The 12,802-nt window shown below is 41.6% G+C and overlaps 2 long non-coding RNA genes across 7 annotated transcripts in view; one reads left to right on the forward strand and one right to left on the reverse strand.

Annotated features, from left to right (window-relative positions):
- Nucleotides 1-4,444, reverse strand: part of LOC143764373 (uncharacterized) — a 238,255-nt gene extending 233,811 nt beyond the window's left edge. For all 6 annotated transcript variants that reach the window (XR_013213177.1, XR_013213172.1, XR_013213169.1 and 3 more), the window contains exon 1: nt 4,311-4,444. This is a non-coding gene — a long non-coding RNA (uncharacterized LOC143764373). The remainder of the gene's footprint in view (nt 1-4,310) is intronic.
- A 98-nt stretch (nt 4,445-4,542) lies between these two features.
- Nucleotides 4,543-12,802, forward strand: part of LOC143764391 (uncharacterized) — a 45,055-nt gene continuing 36,795 nt past the window's right edge. The window contains exon 1 of the long non-coding RNA XR_013213178.1: nt 4,543-4,647. This is a non-coding gene — a long non-coding RNA (uncharacterized LOC143764391). The remainder of the gene's footprint in view (nt 4,648-12,802) is intronic.

Below are 12,802 nucleotides of genomic sequence, written 5' to 3' on the forward strand. Positions count from 1 at the left end.
ATTCCCCCACATATGGGGTAATGGCATACTCAGGAGAAATTGCACTACAAATGTTATGGTGCAAAAATCATGTTACCCTTATGAAAATGCTAAATTTGGGGCCAAAATAACATTTTTGTGACGAAAAGGTGATTTTATTATTTTCACACCATTATAAACTTCAGTGAAGGTGCTCACCATGCATTTAAATACATTCCTTGAGGGGTCTAGTTTCCAAAATGGATTCACTTGTGAGGGTCTTTCATTGTTTGGCACATCAGGGGCTCTCCAAATGGAACATGACATCCGCTAATTATTCCAGGAAATTTTACATTCAAAAGGTCAAATGACGCTCCTGAGCTCTACCGTTCGCCCAACCAGTGTTTTTCTCCCATATATGGGGTATCGGCATGCTCAGGAGAAATTACACAACAAATTGTGGGGTCCATTTTTTTCTTGTTTCCCTTGTCAAAATAAAACAAATTGGATCTGAAGAAAATTTTTTGTGAAAGTTAAATGTTCATTTTTTTACACATTCCCAAAATTCTTGTGAAGCACCTGAAGGGTTAATAAACGTCTTGAATGTGGTTTTTGAGAGCTGCAGTTTTTAGAATGGTGTCACTTTTGGGTAACTTCTATCATATAGACCCCTCAAAGTGACTTCAAATATGATGTGGTCCGTAACAAAAATGGTTTTGTAAATTTTGTTGGAAAAATGAGAAATTGCTGGTCAACTTTTAACCTTTAGGCTGTGTGCACACGTAGCATATTTTTCGCGTTTTTTTCGCGGTTTTTCGCTATAAAAACGCTATAAAACCACGAAAAAAACGCTTACATTAAGCATCCTATGTAATAGAATGCATTCCGCATTTTTTGTGCACATGCTGCATTTTTTTCCTGAGCGGAATCGCATTCCAGAAAAAAACGCAGCATGTTCATTAAAATTACGGAATCGCGGCGATTCTGCACCCATAGAAGTGCATTGATCTGCTTACTTCCCGCACGGGGCTGTGCACACCATGCGGGAAGCAAGCAGATCATGTGCGGTTGGTACCCAGGGTGGAGGAGAGGAGACTCTCCTCCACAGACTGGGCACCATATAAGTGGTAAAAAATAAAAGAATTAAAATAAAAAATAGCGATATACTCACCTTCTGATGGCCCCCGAAGTGTTCCCGCCTCTCCGCTGCATGATCTCTCTTCCGTTCCTATAGATGATGTGGTTCAGGACCTGTGATGACGTCACTGTCTTGTGATTGGTCGCGTGACCGCTCATGTGACTCACGCGACCAATCACAAGACAGTGACGTCATCGCAGGCCCTTCACTGCACTCCAGCTATAGGAACGGACGCCGCTGAGGTCTGCAGGTGAGTATAACCATGTTTTTTATTTTTTTTATTATTTTTAAACATTCGATCTTTTACTATAGATGCTGCATAGGCTGCATCTATAGTAAAAAGTTGGTCACACTTGTCAAACACTATGTTTGACAAGTGTGACCAACCTGTCAGTCAGTTTTCCAAGCGATGCTACAGATCGCTTGGAAAACTCTAGCATTCTGCAAGCTAATTATGCTTGCAAAACGCTAGTTTTCTGCGGGTATATGCATGCTAATTCTGCATGCGATATACCCGCGGCAGGAGGCGCAGAATTGCCTCGGAAATTTCCGCGGCAATTCTGCAACGTGTGAACTTAGCCTTACAACTTCCTAACAAAAAAAATTGCTGGTTCCAATATTGTGCTGATGTAAAGTAGACATGTGGGAAATGTTACTTATTAGCTATTTTGTGTGACATATCGCTGTGATTTAAAGTCATGAAAATTCAAAGTTGGAAAATTGCAAAATTTTTGCCAAATTTCCATTTGTTTTCACAAATAAATGCAATTCATATAAAAGAAATTGTACCTCTATCATGAAGTACAGTGTGTCACGAAAAAAGAATCTCAGAATCAGTGGGATCAGTTGAAGCGTTCCAGAGTTATTACCTCATTAAGTGACAGTGGGCAGAATTGTAAAAATTGGCCTGGTCATTAACGTGCAAACCACCTTCGGGGGTAAAGGGGTTAAAAAACCACCAAAACACATATTTACCTCACTCTCGTTCCCCTGGCTCTCTGCTCCGGTCTTTGCTTTGTACACCCACGCTCAGCACCAAAGACGTAATGTAGTGACATCATCGCGTCTGCTGTCTCAGTCGCATACACTGAATGGTGGAAGAAGGAGCCAGCAGCTCCCTCCTCCACGATTAGATTTACCGCCACCTTCATCAAGAGGATGCAGATAGCGTTGACGCTGGGCAGGGGAGGGTGACCACATGGTGTGGCCTGTGGGTCAGTGATTTCTCAGGACCGAACTGGAACAGAGGGTCAGAATGGGCCCACAGGCTGCACTTTGCCCAGGTCTGATATAGAGTACTAAATAGCATTAATTTACTTTTACCATGTGGTATAGGAATGTGGTCTCTTTTGCTCTCATTTGACGGCCTATCTAGAAAATTAATTTGCCACCGCTTTGTCAGGTTTACTTTGGATTAAAAACAATTGTACCATACACTCTTCTATACGATAGATCTGTGCTTTCTGCAGCCCTTCTCATTGTAAATCTCCTATGGATAGTTCTAATTCACTGACAGCAAACAGATATGTTGTCCCTCCCAAAGATTTCTTAATAAATTGACAGCGGCCTTCGGGTATACTCTCTCTTGCCTAAGCAGATGGCATCTCACAACTTCTCTCCCCTGCTTCAAACGACACAATTCCAACATTAATACCAATATACAAATCCGACAGAGATCTACAATTAATCCAACCCAGATTATTTATATTGAAATGTCAGTTTGTATTACCTAGCTGAGACTCCTATATCTCTGACCTGGTCTTTTTACTACAGAAGGAATGCATGGAGACAGAAACGCTGGAGCCTTAATATATTGCAATGCTAGATGACAGACCTTTCACCACCATATGGAAACAAATACCCTTCTATTTCCAATTGATTCATGATAGGAAACTTCAAAGCTGAGAAATAATACAAAGATATCAGTTCTGTTCTGAGGATAGTGGACTGCATGCCAAGCTTTGTTTTATTTCCAATGTGGCACAGTACCAAGCAAAAACCTTAAAATGACCTCAGTGTGTGGGCTAATAGATGTCTGCAATTAATTCTTGTGCTTTTCTCATTTATTAATGTCAGGAAAATCCTATAAAATCCGCTTACTGTGTAGCTGGATGAGTAATTATATTAAACACTAAGGCCTGTGTGTTGGCGAAAAATATAAAGCATTCCAAAGTCACGTTTCACTTTGGAGATATCCAACGGAACAATATTTTTTTTAATGTTCTTCCACAACAGCTAGAAATATTCTCAATATATTTTTGTGGAAGTCTTTATTTCCGCTGCTTATTTACCTTGGGTTCTAAACCTGTAGTAAAAGTGGTCCTAGGTTCTTCATGCTTTTAGGAGATAGTCACATGGCCTGCATACTGTTCTCTGCCGTTAATGTACACAGTATAATTATGCTGTTTGGGATATCTGGATATAATATATTTGGATTATTTGGCCTCCCCTGTCAGGGGAGGGATGGAGTTTTGGAGGCGAGAAGAGCGCCAACATATTCCGCAGCATTTTTCAGTTCAGAGGGGACTTGAACAAACAAGGTAAGACATTAAAGAGTAACACTTAGTGCAACCCATACCAAGAGGAGTGATTGCCCTGCTAGTATGCTTACAATCTATGAGGAAATATTGGAGACAAAAAAGGTAAAATAAAGTGCTTGCACCTAGTCACCTGACCAATGCAGACAATAATAGGTCTCAGCATTTCTGTTGCAGGATAACAATGCCATTATGGCTTCTAGTGTCACTGTAAGCCTTCACGGGATCCACAGTGGTGATGGCAGGCATGCATACATCATTTTGTTAATTACAACACATCCATGGCACCTGTATAGTGTTTCCTGAAGCCAGACAATCCCTTTAAGGTTAAAAACATCTTGTAGGTACACTTTACAGTAACAGACCCTGACTTTTTGTAGGTCACAAACTACTTTTAAGGGGCTATGGCTTTTATCCTAGTTGTTCTTGATAAGGTTTTTGACTCTATACCACAGTATATGATGCCGCGCTTGGGGGTAAACTATCCGAGGTGTCAAAATAAAGAATGAACCGGTGGACCTGGTTGCTTAATTACCTACTTCAATCATGAAGCTGGGTATTGTTCTTGTGAATAAAAAGACATGATGAAAGGTGTACAAGAGAATCACATTGACAAAAACCACCCCTCAGTGTTCTGTAAATATAATGACATAGGTATATGCGGTTTTAGCGCTTACCCTAATTGCGGTATATTCTGTCCGTGTCAAAGATCCACGGAGCTCCTTCTGGCTGTGCGGTTTCCAATATGCAGGGGGTCGGATGTAGGTTGCTTCTTGTTAACGGTAGGAAGCGGGGAGCACCACAGCTGTACAGCACCAGAGGAGCCCCGGCCGAAGGCGTCCTTGGATACAGCTGAAAAAATGGCTGCCAGTACCTGCTCGCGTGTGCTCAGGTGTGACGTCACAAAGCTACGGAGCAGCGTTTGGACCAAAAAGGTTTTTGACTCTTCTGCAGGCAGTTGGGAAGTAAAATGCAAGAAACATTTGCAGAACCAAAACCACTGATTCATAAATGGTAATAAGATGGTAATTTAATTTATTTAATTATCAGTGATTTCCTGTTTAGATCAAGCAGCAGAATACAGAAGATAAAGGATCTTGAACATGTAATGATTATTGGATGGATTGTGATTCTTTAGAAACTGCTCTTAGGAATTTCACATACAACTCTAAAATATATAGAGAGCAATGCTCAAAAAAATATAGCCAAGGAAACATAAAAATAGATTAGGGCAAAGAAGGACCTGGGTCCTGACTGTTCAGATCAGACACCTACCAATGACCCAGGTCCTACTCTGACCTTATCTATTTTTACATCTGCTGACACATAGTGAGCTGAACTACAAGAGTTAGGTACCGTCCCGACTGGGTACACCTTGTCGTAGTGAGTTAGCTTTTACATTTTTTTAAATCAAAACAATGTTAGCTTTAACCCCTTAGTGACAGAGCCAATTTGGTACTTAATGACCGAGCCAATTTTTACAATTCTGACCACTGTCACTTTATGAGGTTATAACTCTGGAACGCTTTAACGGATCCTGCTGATTCTGAGATTGTTTTTTCGTGACACGTTGTACTTCATGCTAGTGGTAACATTTCTTCGATATTACTTGCGATTATTTATGAAAAAAATGGAAATATGGTGAAAATGTTTAAAATTTAGCAATTTTCAAATTTTTTATTTTTATGCCCTTAAATCAGAGAGATATGTCACACAAAATAGTTAATAAATAACATTTCCCACATGTCTACTTTACATCAGCACAATTTTGGAAACAAAATTTTTTTTTGTTAGGGAGTTATAAGGGTTAAAATTTGACCAGCAATTTCTCATTTTTACAACACCATTTTTTTTTAGGGACCACATCACATTTGAAGTCATTTTGAGGGGTCTATATGACAGAAAATAACCAAGTGTGACACCATTCTAAGAACTGCACCCCTCAAGGTACTCAAACCACATTCAAGAAGTTTATTAACCCTTTACGTGCTTCACAGGAACTCAAACAATGTGGAAGGAAAAAATGAACATTTAACTTTTTTTGCAAACACTTTAATTCAGAACCATATTTTTTTATTTTCACAAGTGTAAAAACAGAAATTTAACCATACATTTTGTTGTGCAATTTCTCCTGAATACGCTGATACCCCATATGTGGGGGTAAACCACTGTTTGGGCGCACCGCAGAGCTTGGAAGAGAAGGAGCGCCGTTTGACTTTCTCAATGCAGAATTGGCTGGAATTGAGATCGGATGCCATGTCACGTTTGGAGAGCCCCTGATGTGCCTAAACAGTGGAAACGCTCCACAAGTGACACGATTTTGGAAACTAGACCCCTTAAGGAACTTAACTAGATGTGTGGTGAGCACTTTGAGCCCCCAAGTGCTTCACAGAAGTTTATAATGTAGAGCCGTGAAAATAAAAAATCGCATTTGTTTACACAAAAATGATATTTTCGCCCACAAATTCTTATTTTCACAAGGGTAACAGGAGAAATTAGACCACAAAAGTTGTTGTGCAATTTCTCCTGAGTACGTTGATACCCCATATGTGGGGGTAAACCACTGTTTGGGCGCACCGCAGAGCTTGGAAGAGAAGGAGTGCCGTTTTACTTTTTCAATGTAGAATTGGCTGGAATTGAGATCGGACGCCATGTCGCGTTTGGAGAGCCCCTGATGTGCCTAAACAGTGGAAACCCCCACAAGTGACACCATTTTGGAAACTAGACCCCATAAGGAACTTAACTAGATGTGTGGTGAGCACTTTGATCCCCCAGGTGCTTCACGGAAGTTTATAACGTAGAGCCGTGAAAATAAAAAATCAAATTTTTTCTACAAAAATGATTTTTTGCCCCAAAATTTTTATTTTCCCAAGGGTAACAGGAGAAATTAGACCACAAAAGTTGTTGTGCAATTTCTCCTGAGTACGTTGATACCCCATATGTGGGGGTAAACCACTGTTTAGGCTCACTGCAGAGCTTGGAAGAGAAGGAGTGCCGTTTTACTTTTTCAATGTAGAATTAGCTGGAATTGAGATCGGATGCCATGTCGCGTTTGGAGAGCCACTGATGTGCCTAAACAGTTTAAACCCCCCACAAATGACACCATTTTGGAAACTAGACCCCTTAAGGAACTTATCTAGATGTGTGGTGAGCACTTTAAACCCCCAGGTGCTTCCCGGAAGTTTATAATGTAGAGCCGTGAAAATAAAAAAGTCGCATTTTTTCTACAAAAATGATCTTTTTGCCCCCAAATTTTTATTTTCTCAAGGGTAACAGTGACCTCATTTTGGAAACTAGACACCCCAAGGAACATATCTAGATGTGTTGTGAGAACTTTGAATGCCCAAGTGCTTCACAGAAGTTTATAATGCAGAGTCATGAAAACAAAAAAAAATTTTTTTTTTCACAAAAAAGATTTTTTTAGCCCCCCAATTTTTATTTTCACAAGGGTAACAAGAGAAATTGGACCCCAAAAGTTGTTGTCCAATTTGTCCTGAGTACACTGATACCCCATGTGTGGGGGGGACCACTGTTTGGGCGCATGGCTGAGCTCGGAAGGGAAGGAGTGCCGTTTTGGAATGCAGACTTTGATAGAATGGTCTGCAGGCATTATGTTGCGTTTGCAGAGCCCCCGATGTACCTAAACAGTAGAAACCCCCCACAAGTGACCTCATTTTGGAAACTAGACCCCCCAAGAAACTTATCTAGATGTGTTGTGAGAACTTTGAATGCCCAAGTGCTTCACAGAAGTTTATAATGCAGTCGTGAAAACAAAAAAAAATATTTTTTTCACAGAAAAGATTTTTTTAGCCCCCCAATTTTTATTTTCACAAAGGTAACAAGAGAAATTGGACCCCAAAAGTTGTTGTCCAATTTATCCTGAGTACACTGATACCCCATGTGTGGGGGGGACCACTGTTTGGGCGCATGGCAGGGCTCAGAAGGAAAGGAGCGCCCTTTGACATTTTCAAGCTAAAATTGGCTGGAATTGAGATTGGATGCCATGTCGTGTTTGGCGAGCCCCTGATGTGCCTAAACAGTGGAAACGCCCCATAAGTGACCCCATTTTGGAAACTAGACCCCCTAAGGAACATATCTAGATGTGTCGTGAGCACTTTTATCCCCCAAGTGCTTCACGAAAGTTTATAACGCCCGGGTGTGAAAATAAAAAATCCTATTTTTTCTACAAACATGATCGTTTAGTCTCCAATTGTTTATTTTCTCAAGGGTAGCAGGAGAAATTGGACCCCAAAAGTTGTTGTCCAATTTGTCCTGAGTACGCTGATACCCCAGATGTGGGGGGTATTGCATTTGCAGAGCCCCAGATATACCTAAACAGTAGAGACCCCCCAGAAGTGACCCCATTTTGGAAACTAGACCCCCCAAGGAACTTATCTAGATGTGTGGTGAGAACTTTGAATGCCCAAGTGCTTCACAGAAGTTTATAATGCAGAGTCGTGAAAATAAAAAATATTTTTTTTTCCCACAAAAAAAGATTTTTTAGCCCCCAAGTTTTTATTTTCACAAGGGTATCAGGAGAAATTGGACCCCAAAAGTTGTTGTCCAATTTATCCCGAGTACGCTGATGCCCCATATGTGGGGGTAAACCACTGTTTGGGCGCACGGCAGAGCTCAGAAGGTAGGGAGCACCATTTTACTTTTTGAGCACAAAATTGGCTGTGGCGTTTAGAGACCCCCTGATGTACCTAAACAGTGGAAACCCCCCAATTCTAACTCCAACCCTAACCCCAACACACCCCTAACCCTAATCCCAACCCGATCCATAATCCTAATCACAACCCTAACCCCAAAAACACCCCTAACGCTAATCCCAAAGCTAACCATAACCCTAATCAAAACCCTAAACCCAACACCCCCTAATCCTAATCTCAACCCTAACCTCAAAACCTAACCCTAATCCCAATACACCCCTATCCTTAATCCCAACCCTAGCCTTAACCCTAATCCCAAACCTAACCCTAATCCCAAATGTAACCCTAATGCCAACCCTAATCCAAATCCTAATCCCAACTCTAAGCCTAACTTTAGCCCCAACCCTAGCCCTAACCCTAACTTTAGCCCAAACCCTAACTTTAGCCCTAAACCTAGCCCCAACCCTAACCCTAACTTTAGCCCCAACCCTAGCCCTAACCCTAATCCTAGCTCTAACCCTAACCCAAGCCCTAACCGTAACCCTAAGGCTATGTGCACATGTTGCGGATTTTGCTGCGGATCCGCAGCGTTTCCGCAGCTGTGGGTCCGCAGCAGTTTCCCATGAGTTTACAGTACAATGTAAACCTATGGGAAACATAAAACGCTGTGCCCATGTTGCGGAAAAAAACACACGGAAACGCAGCGGTTTACATTCCGCAGCATGTCAATTCTTTCTGCTGATTCCGCAGCGGTTTTACACCTGCTCCATAATAGAAAACCGCAGGTGTAAAACCGCAGTGGAATCCGCACAAAAACCACGGTACATCCGCGATAAATCCGCAGGAAAAACGCAGCGTTTTGGTCCTGCGGATTTATCAAATCCGCTGCGGAAAAATCCGCAGAGAACCATTCTATGTGTGCACATATCCTAACCCTACCCCTAACCCTAACCCTACCCCTAGCCCTAACCCTAACCCTACCCCTAACCCTACCCCTAACCCTACCCCTAACCCTATTTGGAAAATAGAAATTCATACATTTTTTTTATTTTATTATTTTTTTCTTACTAAGGGGGTGATAAAGGGGGGGGTTATTTACTATTTTTTTAATTTTGATCACTGTGATAGGATCTCACAGTGACCAAAATAAAAAAAGAGGAAGAATTTTCTTTTGCCGGCCGGCAGATCATGGCGGGCGCTCTGCGCATGCGCCCGCCATTTTCTTACCGGAGCAAGAAGCCGGCGGCCAGCAGAAGAAGCAGGAGGACCCAGGGACACCGGTAAGTATAACAGGGTCCCCGAATCCCCCTATTTCTCTGTCCTCTGATGTGCGATCACATCAGAGGACAGAGAATGACATCGCTTTTTTTTTTTTTTTTTTTGCGGTCGCCGGTAAACAGTTAATTACCGGCGATCGCAAAACAGGGGTCGGTAAAAACCGACCCCGATCATGTTCTTTGGGGTCTCGGCTACCCCCGGCAGCCGAGACCCCAAAGAACATCCGGGTGCTGGGCGGCGGGCGCACTATTTCCCCGGAAAAAGATGGCGGCGCCCATCGGGAGCCACGAGGAGCACCGGGGGAGGTAGGTGAGTATTGGGGGGCTATCGGGGGCTATCAGGGACCACATTTCTCTGTCTTCCGATGTGCGATCACATCGGAGGACAGAGAAATTAAATGGCAAATCGCGTTTTTTTTTTTTGTTGCGACCGCCGGTAAACGGTTAATTACCGGCGATCGCAACTCGGGGGTCGGTAAAAAACCCTCGAATCATGTTCTCTGGGGTCTCGGCTACCCCCGGCAACCGAGACCCCAGAGAAAATCCGACTCTGGGGGGCGCTATTCACTTTTTCCACAGCTGTGGTTTAAGTACCCTTAGCGGCCGCCGTTAAAAGGCGTATCGGCGGTCGTTAAGGGGTTAAGTACTTTGTTATTTACAAGTACTATTACTTACTATTTACTTATTAAAGGGTATTGCTCATTTTGCTTTTATCTTAGATTAAAAAGTAGTACAGTAATAACTGTGATTCACATAACGCAGATTGATTTTTGTGTCCATGCTTCTGATCACCCAGACCCAGTGGTTAAATGAGATGCATACATAAAACCACAATTAGGGAGATATTTACTTAGAGAAAAAAATAACATTTCTGGACACTGGAAGTTCAGAGGGCAAAAGGTCTATATAAATGAATCCCAGCCCACTCATAAATGTCAATGGACCCAAGCTCAGACGGAATTATTTTTGGTAGCTAAAGAGAAAACAAGGAAAAAATTGCTGGCCATGTAGGCGGCAATTTTTGAGCTTGGTTATAAAAATGTTAGATTCCCCTCTTATCTGGCTCATGCAGAAAGATGTCTCTATTCCATGTGTTCACAACTCGGACAAATTATTCTGTACTAATCCAAGAGATACCAATAAAGTAGTTCAAATATTTTACAAGGATTTATAAAGAAGAAAATGTGAAAATATTCTTTGTCAAACTTTTCTCTTTGGCTTTTTACTGAGGCCCAGGTGGTAGCATTAGATGCCCTGATCACTGAGGCTGACATAAAGGAGGCCATCAAGTCACTACCCTCTGGGAAAACTTCAGGAATTAATGGATTGATAGGAGAGTGGTATACAGCAGATTGTGACATAGTCAAACATAGACTATTACATACAGTTAGGTCCATATATATTTGGACAGAGACAACATTTTTCTAATTTTGGTTATAGACATTACCACAATGAATTTTAAACAAAACAATACAGATGCAGTTGAAGTTCAGACTTTCAGCTTTCATTTGAGGGTATCCACAATAAAATTGGATGAAGGGTTTAGGAGTTTCAGCTCCTTAACATGTGCCACCCTGTTTTTAAAGGGACCAAAAGTAATTGGACAATTGACTCCAAGGCTATTTCATGAACAGGTGTGGGCAATCCCTTCGTTATGTCATTCTCAATTAAGCAGATAAAAGGCCTGGAGTTGATTTGAGATGTGGTGATTGCATTTGGAAGGTTTTGCTGTGAAGTAAACATGCGGTCAAAGGAGCTCTCCATGCAAGTGAAACAAGCCATCCTTAAGCTGCGAAAACAGAAAAAAACAAGCCGAGAAATTGCTACAATATTAGGAGTTGCAAAAATTACAGTTTGGTACATCCTGAGAAAGAAAGAAAACACTGGTGAACTCATCAATGCAAAAAGACCTGGGCGCCCACGGAAGACAACAGTGGTGGGGGATAGAAGAATAATCTCCATGGTGAAGAGAAACCCCTTCACAACAGCCAACCAAGTGAACAACACTCTCCAGGAGGTAGGCGTATCAATATCCAAATCTACCATAAAGAGAAGACTGCATGAAAGTAAATACAGAGGGTTCACTGCACGGTGCAAGCCACTCATAAGAATCAAGAATAAAAAGGCTAGACTGGAATTTGCTAAAAAACATCTAAAAAAGCCAGCACAGTTCTGGAAGAACATTCTTTGGACAGATGAAACCATGATCAACCTCTACCAGAATGATGGAAAGAGAAATGTATGGCGAAGGCGTGGTACAGCTCATGATCCAAAGCATACCACATCATCTGTAAAACACGGCGGAGGCAGTGTGATGGCTTGGGCATGCATGGCTGCCAGTGGCACTGGGTCACTAGTGTTTATTGATGATGTGACACAGGACAGAAGCAGCCGAATGAATTCTGAGGTATTCAGAGCCGTATTGTGTGCTCAGATCCAGCCAAATGCAGCCAAACTGATTGGTCGTCGTTTCATCCTACAGATAGATAATGACCCAAAACATGAAGCCAAAGCAACCCAGGAGTTAATTAAATCAAAGAAGTGGAATATTCTTGAATGGCTAAGTCAGTCACCTGATCTCAACCCAATTGAGCATGCATTTCACTTGTTAAAGACTAAACTTCAGACAGAAAGGCCCACAAACAAACAGCAACTGAAAACCACCGCAGTGAAGGCCTGACAGAGCATCAAAAAGGAGGAAACACAGCGTCTGGTGATGTCCATGAGTTCAAGACTTCAGGCAGTCATTGCCAGCCAAGGGTTTTCAACCAAGTACTAAAAATGAACATTTTATTTAAAATTATTGAATCTGTCCAATTACTTTTGGTCCTTTTAAAAACAGGGTGGCACATGTTAAGGAGCTGAAACTCTTAAACCCTTCATCCAATTTTAATGTGGATACCCTCAAATGAAAGCTGAAAGTCTGAACTTCAACTGCATCTGAATTGTTTTGTTTAAAATTCATTGTGGTATTGTCTATAACCAAAACTAGAAAAATGTTGTCTCTGTCCAAATATATATGGACCTAACTGTATATGTTTGAAAGCTACTGCTGGACTCTGAGAGGCTCTTTGAGTGGTGTTTGTCTAATAATGGTGGACTGCACTGCTGCTTTCCTACCCCTGAAGACAACAACCATGCTCTGTGTATAGTGTCATGCGGATTTGCATGTAATGTTAATATTGATGTGCATCTTATATAATGTGTTATGGTAATGTACAGCATGTAAGTAATGTAAAG

This window comes from Ranitomeya variabilis, chromosome 1 (assembly GCF_051348905.1).
Source record: "Ranitomeya variabilis isolate aRanVar5 chromosome 1, aRanVar5.hap1, whole genome shotgun sequence".
Taxonomy (NCBI): Eukaryota; Metazoa; Chordata; class Amphibia; order Anura; family Dendrobatidae; genus Ranitomeya; species Ranitomeya variabilis.